The sequence below is a fragment of the Thalia democratica genome, chromosome 7, assembly GCF_965202585.1.
Source record: "Thalia democratica chromosome 7, ktThaDemo2.hap1.1, whole genome shotgun sequence".
Taxonomy (NCBI): domain Eukaryota; kingdom Metazoa; phylum Chordata; class Thaliacea; order Salpida; family Salpidae; genus Thalia; species Thalia democratica.
The window spans coordinates 31,405,160-31,416,601 of record NC_139171.1 but is presented as its reverse complement, the minus strand read 5'-3'; positions in this window follow the sequence as shown (position 1 = coordinate 31,416,601).

Sequence of the window (11,442 nt, the reverse complement as noted above, 5' to 3'; positions counted from 1 at the left end):
AATACTTTTGTGCTTGTTCATTCATAGATAAAATATATATTATCGGAGGTAATACTGAAGGAAATATAACTAATTCTTGTTTACAATTTGATACAAGTGATTCGTTGCTACAATGCACGAGGCAAGAACAAGATCAGATTGTGCGGTTTTTGAAGATAGAGTTGTAGTTTCTGGTGGACGGAGTAATAATAGAAACTTTTCAAACTCTGTTGAGTCATACGATGTTCTACCAAATCAATTGTCAACAATGCCAAATATGAACTCCGGTAAACATGACCACAGTTTAGTTGTTGTTAAGAACAAGTTGTTTGTAATTTCAAACAAAGGAGAAGACAATTGTGAAAATTATGACAACATTTGTAAAAAGTTTATTACTATTAAATCACCAGAATTTTAAATGTATTCTTTTATTAGTGCGTATTCTATTGAAAACAAAATTTTTGCCTTTCAAGACGATTCGGCGAATTCATTTTCCTATGATGTGAACGAAAATAAATGGTCAGAAGAATCTGTTGAAGTCATAAGAAACCTTCGTTTGTTTTCTATCGTGAAAGTACCTTGTATGTTATAAAAGTTGTAACATATTAAAAAACTTAAGATATAAGAAAATCTCAACAATATTGTTTTGAAAATTGACTAATTTAAATAAAAATAAACATATAGATAAATATTTTTCTCAATTTTTTCGGTGTATATAACATATTGATATTTTGAAATTTGTTTTTTGGTTTTGAAAAGATTCAATAGTTCAAGTAAACGATTATTGAGGAATTCTTTTTTTAGGTTTTTTATTCTTATTTTTTTATTTTATTGTAAAATTTAATAGTAATTGTAAATCTGATCTTCGTAAACATGGGTAAAAGATAAAATAAAATTCAGTTTTTTTGAAATATGATAAAAAAGATAGTGAAATCCCGTTTACATGTACAGTAACCTCTCGCTTAATAACGCGCTTGGTGTCCACAGAAAAAGTGCTCAAAGATACGAGAGATCGTAAAGATACGAGAGGTACCAAATATACTTATTACAATGGCTGTTTTTTGATATTGATTTTAATTAAAAGCAGACTAGGGACTTTCCGACTTTTAACAATTTGTTTTCTTTATCTATAAATAAAAAACAAAAGATAAAATTATACATATATTAAAAAATGGATTTAAGTTTATATAAAATAATAACACTTGTAGAAAATCTTTGTATATTTTATCTTTACAGTAACATCTCGCATCTTTACGCACTCGTGACAGTACGCACTCTCGTTTAGTTACGCATTTTAGAATTCTAAAAAATTCAAAAATAAAAAAAATTAGTTTTTTTAGTATTGCACAAGTTAGGTTTGTTGTATGTTTTTAATTTAAAATATGTTGTTAAATGCTATCTCACCTCTCTATATCTTTAGACTTAGTAAACTTATGTTCCTTGACTAATTGATAAACATTTAGATTAATTATGTTAGCAATAAGAGATTAAATAAAAGTTCTGAAAGAGATACGATTGTGTTAAATAATGAAATTATGAGAGTTAAAAACACAAAATAATAATACAGCACTCTTGAATAAAGCAACACAAGTTTTAATATAGACACCACACCATTTTTAATTGTAACCAAATGCTTTATTATAAATTGAATTAGCTAAGTAGAATAGAATATAAATGTTAAGTATCAAATAATTAAGATTTAAATATAGATAGAGATAAAATCTACATACTATTTTAGATGTGTTTTTATCCTAACTTTTGTATATGTATAGTTTTATCTTTTGTTTTCATATTTATAAACAAAGTAAACAAATTGTTAAAAGTGGGTTAGTTCCAAGTCTGCTTTTAACTAGAAGCTATATCAAAAAACAGCCATTATAGTGAGTATATTTGGTACCTCTCGTATCTTTACGATCTCTCGCATCTTAACGCACTTTTTCTGTGGACACAATGTGCGTAAATAAGCGAGAGGTTACTGTATTTATATGTGACTTATTCGATAATTAACATTTTTATTCTTTTCTACTTAGCAAATACTATTTATAACTAAGCATTTGTTTACATTTAAGGAATGGTGTGGTGTCTATATTAATATATGTTTCTATAGCCTTTTACAAAAATATACACTTGGTGCTGTAATAGATTTATAAGCTTTATATTGTTTAAGTTCGGTATTTATTACGTATCACTGCTACTTTTTGCTAGGAAATTTCATTAGATTTTTTTTTAGATATTTATTAATTTATAGGGCAAGAGTGCTGTATTATTTATTTGTGTTTTAATATCTTATTACTTCTTTATACTTTCATTTTTTAACAAAGTCAAATTTTTTAGAATTTAATTTAATCTCTTATTGTAACAAAATTTCTTATATACTGAGGTATATGCTTATCAATTAGTCAAGAAACATAAGTTTACAAAGTTTAAAAGTATATAGAAATGAATTAGTATTTAAAAACATATTTAAATTAGAAAAAAAACAACAAACTTAATTTGTGCAATTTGAAAAAAAAAAATAAAAGTTATATTTGATTTTTATAAAATTCTAAAATGCATAAGCAAACGAGAGTGCGTAAAGATGCGAGAGGTTACATGTATCAGTAGTACGCATCGTTTTATAAAAATACGATACAGAAATCTTAATATGTAAACAAATCTTCATAATAGTATAAAAACCGAAAAAGTTTGCTACAGTGCGTATTAAACTTTCAAGAATAATTAGTTTAAATAAATGATAAAAAAAAAATCTATTTAAAAATTAAATAATGTAAAAGTTATTGTACAATTTATTTTACATTTAAATGAATAACACGTGAAACTTTACCTTATATTACTATTACATTTAGCTAGTTCTAATTAAAAAAAAACTACCAAAATTTTTTGTGAATTTATAATCTTCATTAAGATATCAAAGAGATCAAAAAGATCAGGCAAGAAATATCTGGCAAACAATTGCTCTTTTTTAAAGGTATCATTTCGTTTGATCACAAATACTTTTTGTTCTAATAAACAGGTGTATACATTTACTTGCTTGATTTGTTTATCTAAACAACATAAAATAGGATCAAAATAAGTTGAAAAATTAGTTTTTGATATAAAAAGTCATATAGAATTATAAGTTTCTCCGAAACTTATCCTGCTTGAATAAAAAGTAGGCTTCCTCTTGAGTTCGTACTTGTAATCACAAAACGATTAACCAGACATGGTAACAAGCGCCGCCATTTAGTTAAAACTAAAACTAAAATGTTGGAAATCCCCGGCAATAGGATTTTAAATTTCATATGAATGAAAATGTTGTAAAAACAAGTCTTTAAGAAAAAAGAACTTTTGTAAACATTATTCAAATTAACAATAAAACACCAAATTATATTTATAAGTATAAATGCTTTTAATGTTAGTTTATATTTTTTATTGTAATAAGGTTAATTTTAGTCGTCTAATAATAAATTATTTATAAATAATTTGTTCACTGTTAGTTGTAAGTAATGATGGAATAGTAAATTTGGAAAAAAAAAAAGTTATACACTTATGTTTTTTGCCAACTTGCCACTTTACCTGGAATTCATGAAAATCCTAGAACTTGGAAAATTTTGAAAAAAACCTTAAAACACCTGGAATTTTGAACAAAAATCACTAAAAATAACCTGAAAAACCTGGAATTTTAACAACTTTCACATGTTCAATAGTAAAATTAAGATTTGACTTAAAAATCTGTCTTGTATATAAAAAAATTTGTCATCATTTTATTTTTAATTTAAAGTAGCTTTACAGTATCTTTTCAATGTTTTTATACTATTCAAAACAGTTTCTCACCTTAAACTTAACTGCTCTTTTTTAAAGGTATCATTTCGTTTGATAACAAATACTTTTTGTTTTATTAAACAGGTGTTTACATTTACTTGCTTGATTTTTTATCTAAACAACATAAAATAGGATCATAATAAGTTGAAAAAATAGTTTTTGATATAAAAAGTCATATAGAATTATAAGTATCTTCGAAACTTATCCTGCTTGAATAAAAAGTTGGCTTCCTCTTGAGTTTGTACTCTAATCAAAAAACGACTAACTGTAAGAGAAGTGCAAACTCAAAATCATGATCAGTTTTCTTACAAAATAGCTATTTTCACACAATGCAAAATAAACAATCATTAAAAAATTTGAGTTAAATAAAATGGTAAAATATTAAACTATAATATTTTTTTTTCAAAAATGTAACAAGCACATTTTATTTAAATTAATTTGAGTCTTTTCAAGTAAACTTTTCCTAGAACTTTATCTTACTAAAATGAACTGAAATAAAACTACACTGTAGTTATAGTTTATATTAATATTTTTATGTTCTGGAAGCCTTACGCATTCAACCTTTAAGGCCTAGACTATGCAAGAATAAAAAAATTCATATACGCAACTAAAGTTTTAAAATCTTATCTAAAGTAATTCTAAATTAAATGGTTCCTTGGTTTTTAAAAAGTGTAGTTTTAGTTTTATTGTTTTTCTCTATCACTTGTTTATTTTAGTTTTGTTTTAATCTAACAAGATTTATTAGTACATCAAAACTCTTTAGCAGTAGCACTTAATTAATTTTAATACTTGATTATTACTTCATTCTATGTTTTATAACTTTAACATTATAACTAAAGTAAAGTTTTAATTCAATTCAGTTTTATTTAGTAAGATACAGTTTTTGACAAAACTTAGTTAAAAGTAGTCAAATAAATTTAAGAAAAAATGAAATGTGTTTTGTTACAATTTTTGAATTTAGTAATGCAACGAAATAAAACTGTTCATATATACTTTTTTATATATCAATATAAACTGTTATGATTTGTAACTCTTACTTAAAAGTATAGTAAATGACTAATAGAATAACTTTTTATCGGCAAAAAAAATAAAAGTAAAACCTAAAAGTAAACGTTAGTGACGACGTAAAGTGTTTTTGTTAAAAGCTAAGAAAATATTTAAAAAACCCTTTATTTGTATTTTAAAAGTAATTCAAGACGATAAAAGCATTACAAATTGTTAGTAACAAAACGTTTATTTAAATGTTTATTCAATTTTATAATGCTATGGTGAGGTTTTTACTTAATAAAAACTAATTATACTTTAATAAGTTCAGTTTTCTAAGGTGTTTTAATACATATTTTGTTTAATTAGTTTAAGTGATGCTATAACTTTAAAAAATTAATATAAAGTAGTTTGCAATGAATAAGATTGACCATAAATTCAAAATTAATAACCCTGAACACTAAAAAACTTATATTTGTTCAAATTAAAAACTTAATGCACGAGTAACTTTGGCCGATTCGTTCATCCTAATTTGGCAACTACGTTCTGAAGTTTAAATTAAAAAACTTTAAAATAAACTACTTATATAAATTGTAACTAAGTGGTTTTTGCTACAAAGCAATTAGTTATATATTATTAATAAAAAATTATGTTTATAGTCAAAAAAATTTTAAACTTAAAAGAAAATCTAATAAAGACTTTAGATAGTTTAGTTATTGAAGGTTTTAGCAACCTTACAGCTTGAAATATTTTTTCCTTAGATATTTTATTTCATGCAAAATGCTCCCCTCAATTTGCTAAACACAGTATAAAAGCCAAAATTGTCACGTCAGTACTAGACACTTAAATAAAAAATTATTAACTTTTAATTTTTTAATAATATCTTACCTTAATATAATGCAGATTCTTGTAATTTTTAGATTGTTAATTTTGTTAAGTTTTATGTTATCAAAAAATGTAATATTTGGATTAGTTATATATTAATTTTAAAAAATGTAATTGTAACTGATTGTTTTGAAAGTATAGCTTTTAAAAGATAAAAGGGTGACAAAAATATGATTTCTACTAATAATAACATTTTAAATAACCTAAACAATTATAGCATTAAAACTTTAATTTACCAATTTTTTATACAATGCAGTACTTAGCTATTAAAAAATGTTTCTAACACAACTTTTTTTTTCAATATTTATAAGTATAATATTTTTTGATTTAAATAATTTCTAATAGTTTTCAAAACACTTTTTCACATTATAACTATTTTGTAGCATATTTAGAAAAAATAATTTCAAAAAGTTGTTGTTATCTTTAATTTGTAATTATTATATAAATACTCTCAGCTTCTAAACATATTATCACTTGTTTTTTTTTGTAAGACTGCCAAATTATTTAGTATATTGTAAATATTAAATAAGCACACTATTGTATACTATTGTAAATATTAAATATATATACTGTTAATATTTACTGGACCTAATTTTGATATTATGTAATACGTAGTTGTGCAGTTTTTAGTAAAGCATTTTCTTATTGTGACAAACTTTTAGTTTTATCATTTCTTTATTTTTAAATTTGTTAAGAATTTTTTAAAACAATTATCTTCTAAATGCATTATTTATACTAAAACAGTTAGGGTAAAAGTATGAACTTGAGCAGGGTTGCCAGGGTCAGGCTAGATCAAACTAAATAAGTTTTTTTTAAATATACTAAAATAATTAAATTAAATTTGTTGTAATTCACATTCTTTTTTTTTTCCTTTTATCATATTTTTATCTAGGAAATGGGCAAGGCAAATGATAGTGTAATATACATCATATTGCTTTGGGGCCAAATCGTAAATGATATTAACATTATTTATAAAATAAACATTTAAGAGTTTAAATAACATACAAAATAATGGAAAAAATATTTTTTTTTGGTTTTAAAACAATAATAATGAAAAAAACAAAAAAAAAAACCTTTATTTTTGGAGGGACCCCATGAAATAATTCCAACCCCAAACCAATTTTTTTTAATTAAAGACAAAGGTGCGTTCTTTAAAATAAATAGAAAATTTTCGATAGCTTTTAAGATAAGGAAAATAATTGACATTAAAGTTTTATGTTTTTTGAAAAATTAATAAATTTGCCTATAAAATTAACTTTATGCTCGTTGTTAATTTTGTTGTGCTGTTTGTATTATGTTATTAAAATGTTATTAATGTTATTAAAAGTGTATAGGTTGTAATTTTATATGTAAATCTAAAAATTTATAATGGTTACTGATTGTTTCAAAAATATAGTTTTCAAAAGATTAATTATAAAATATGATTTCTACAAACATTAATTTTCTAATTTAGCTAATAAATTATATTATAAACCTTTTAATTTTTTAATTACGTTTTTATACAGTGCTGTAATATTAAATAATGTTTCTAACACAACTCTTTTTTATATCAACAAGTTTAAAATTTAATGACTTAAAAATTTTAAATAGTTTTCAAACCAGTTTTTACTTTATACTCATTTTGCAGCATTCTCAAAAAAAAAATTTCAAAGAGTAAAAAAAGAACATCTAAAAATTATTGTAATCTTTATCTAACTATTGTTATATAACTAATAATACATATTATTACTTGTTTTTTATTGTAGAATAGTCAATTTTATTTAGCATATTTTAAATACTAACTGTTGATACATACTAAAATTATTTTAAATGATATGTCATACTTATAACAATTTAAGTATATTTTTTATAAAAATATCTCTTAACTGCTTTGTTTATGATAAAACATTCAAGGTAAAAGTATGAAGTTAAGCAGGGTTGCCACAGTACGAGCCAAGTCAGGCTAAATCAGGCTATATTTTTTCTGAAAATATTGAAAAAGTCAGGTTTAGTTTTTTTTTTATGTCAAAATGTCCAAAATTCAGTTTTTAAAGTCACAATGTCAGAAATGATCAGTTCTAAATTACAAATTTATTTAGTAATCAAACCCTTAAAACTATAAAGAATTATCAAAGTTATCATAAAATTAATAAAGAATATTTTTATTTAAGAAACATCTCTTAACTGCTTTGTTTATGATAAAACATTCAAGGTAAAAGTATGAACTAAAGCAGGGTTGCCACAGTACGAGCTAAGTCAGGCTAAATCAGGCTATTTTTTTTCTGAAAATATCAAAAAAGTCAGGCAAATTCAGTTTTTTTTTTCTATGTAAAAATGTCCAAAAGTCAGTTTTATTTAGGTCTAAAAGGCAAAATGTCAGAATTATTAGTTCTTGTTTACAAATTTTCCTTTTTCTTAAAGCCTTAAAGTAGCAAAAAAAATCCTTTAAAGTAAAACTGCAAATTTTTTTTAGAAATTTACAGACAAAATCATTGTGTTCAAAAGCCTGTAAATGATGTAATTAAATATTTTTTATTCTAAAATCAGACTAAAACTCTAAGATTTCCTATAAAGACGTTGAACTACCCTACTTACTTAAACAAGTAGTTGTTGTAATTAATATTTTTATTATTCGTAGGTCAGACTAAGTCAAGCTAATTTCTTTTTTTTTTTGAAAATAATAGAAATAGTCAGGCTAGAACAGTTTTTAGGTCAAAATGGCAAAATGTCAGAGTTTCTCAATTATAACTTACAAACTCCTAAACTCTCAAAGTCTTTAAATTGCAAAAAATTAATAAAACATTCTTTTAAGTCAGACAAAAAATGCTATATTAACTAGAAAATTACTTACTAAATAGTTAAATTCAAAAGCCTTTAATTCATGAAATTAAAGAAGAAAATCTTTTATAAAGTCAGACTTAAATTGTAAAATTTTCCTAGAATTATATTGAACTGTAAACCTGTTTGAACTAGTAATTGTTGTATTTAATAATTTAGTATTGACGATATGTAGCAAGGACACTTCCATAGTGAAGCTTTGGTATATACACAAAAAAACTGTTTTGGAAAATTTTAGAATCAAACTGTTTTTTGTTAAGTAAGAAGTTAGTTATTAAGCACTTAGTTATTTTATGTGACAAGTTTACGTGTATAGTTTATTTCTTTATATAATGTTTTCAGAGTTGTTTAAAAGCAGTTTATGTTTATTATTTTGTCTTTTAAAGATTTCATAAAAGATAACAGGAGGAAGTTTTTAATAAAACACATGTATAGTTTAGTTTATTCAGGGTTGTCACTTTACCTGGAAACCTGGAAAAACCTTGAAAAACTTGAAATTTGACAATTCAGGCAAAAAAAAAGAAGAAATAACCTGGAATTTTGAACTAAAATCACTAAAAAAACAAGGATTTAAACCATTTTAACATGTTCAGTAGTAAAATTATGATAAGACTCAACATATCTACCATATAAATAAAATAAATTTGTCATTATTAATAAATTTTTTTAGTGAAAAGCATATTCAAAGTAGCTTTACAATATTATTTTTTTTGTTACATAAAACCGTTTTTAACTTAAAATAACCTTTCTTTAAAAACCTGAAAGAAATTTAGAAAACGTGGAAAAACTTATGAAAAAACGCGTGGCAACCCTGTTAGTTGTAACTATTATTTAGTTTGTGAAGTAAGTAAGAGCAGAAAAGTATTCATTTATATTTAAAATTAAAAGTTATATTTCAAATGATATAAGAAAGTATTTAATTTACAGAACAAGGTTAAATTTACTTATTTCTAATGATTTTATAGAACTACTTAAGTTTTTGAAATAAATAAGAGTATATTTTTTTGTTTTAAACTTTAAAAATCAGAGGTTTTATATTTAATGATTAGAGTAATTTTAAAAGTTCATATTATCATTTTTATAAATTTACTTTACTTTATATAAATAATGATAGTAGATTGTTTTCAAAATGGTTTTTAAATATTTTTTTATTAAATGGTACCATGCAGTATTTTCTGTAAAGGGTATGTAATTAAGTTTAGTTCTTTAAATTTTTTTAATTAGTTAAATTTTTACAGTTAGTAAGAGTTTATTTTTTGCTAATAATTTTTTACTAAAAAGATTTCATAGTAAGTAATACATGGTAATATTTTATATATCAGATGTATGATTAAACCTTTTTTGAAAATTTAGTTAGATTTGTAAAAAGTTTGAATACAAAAACCAAAAATTCTTTGTAAGGAGTTTACTTTATTTTTCTTTAAATTTATTTTCAAAGAAGTAAACATTGAGGAAAAAATATACCTGGATCAATGCAAAATAATTTAGATATTATTTATTTTACATTCCAACAACTTTTATTTACAATTTTTTTCCACTGAAGCAGATATTCTGAAATCTGAACATAGCAGCTACTCAATATAAAAATTTTAAGTAAGAATTACTAGTTTAAATTAAAAACAAACCTGACAGAAAGTTTTTATTTCTTTTAGTAATGTGTACAGAATAAGAAGCGTATACTAAATTGCGTACTTGTCAAAGTATGTGTACTCAAAGTACCTGAGAGAAAGGTAAAAGTCAGGCTAATTCAGTCAAAATCTTGAAAAGTCAGACTAAATTTAAAATTTTGCATGGCAATTCTGTTAACGACATTTAGCCTAAAAAGAGGTAATTCAGTAAATAATCCTAATTATCTATCTAAGGTGTTTTAAGTTTCACCAAAAAAAGTAACTTTATTACTTTTATTAGTAGTTGGTAAAGTAAAACTAATACAAGACAACTTTTGTAACAGTAAAATTTAAATCACATTTAAGTTAAAAACTAGACGAAGTAAGATGTTTTCAAAATTGTTAGTAGAATTAAAAAAAAAAACTTATGAGATTTAAAGCTTCATATGAATTAAAAGAGGTATTAAATTTGAATTAAATTCATACGATTAAATTTTAAAAAACAAATTCAGTATTTAACACGATGTTTTTTCTTAAAACTCTTGTTACTTAACTTTTTTATTTTTTAGTTTTAAATTTTATAGGTCGTTTAAATATTTTTAAATGATAAAATATGTCAACACAACATAGTCAAAAGAAAAATACTATGAAGAAAATTAAACTAGCTGAAGTAGATAAAAATGTAAGCAGTATTTCCGAATACAAAAGGCTTGCTATTCTGAAGTACTCCAAGGAAAATGGAATAAAGGAAAATCAGTTAGATGTATTATCCATTTCAAATGAGCTTCATAAAATAGGTTTGTGTTATTGCTTTCGTATGTCTATAGAATGGTTTACAAGCTTTTTTTATATGGCCCGTTTCAAATATTAAAAAAAGCTATATTGAAGTTATCAAGCGTTATATAAACAGTAGTAAATTATCAATCAACCAAAATTTAAATTATCTTATTTAAAATGAACTGTTATTAATAAATTATTATAAGTAATAAAGCTTGTTATTAGTTTATAATGCCATTTAAATAGAGTTATGCAATAATTAAAAAAAGTAATAAATTTTAAGAACTTGTTATTTTAAATTAAAGCGTTTGAATTATGTAACAAATGGTAATTTATTTAGGTATGAAGAACCGAAAATTAAATGAAATAATTGCAGCTACAAGATTTAACAAACTTTCCCTCAACGAAAATGCAGTTAGTACAATTTGTAAAACCTTGAAAGAAAAAATACAAACCAAAAATGCTACTGCTGTTTACCAGTGTGTGGATCTGTTTAACTTATCTAGCCTACAAAATTCAGCCCTTAGTTATATAGAACGTTGTTTTACAATTGTAAGTGATAGTGTAAGCTTTTTAGAACTACAGTATAAGT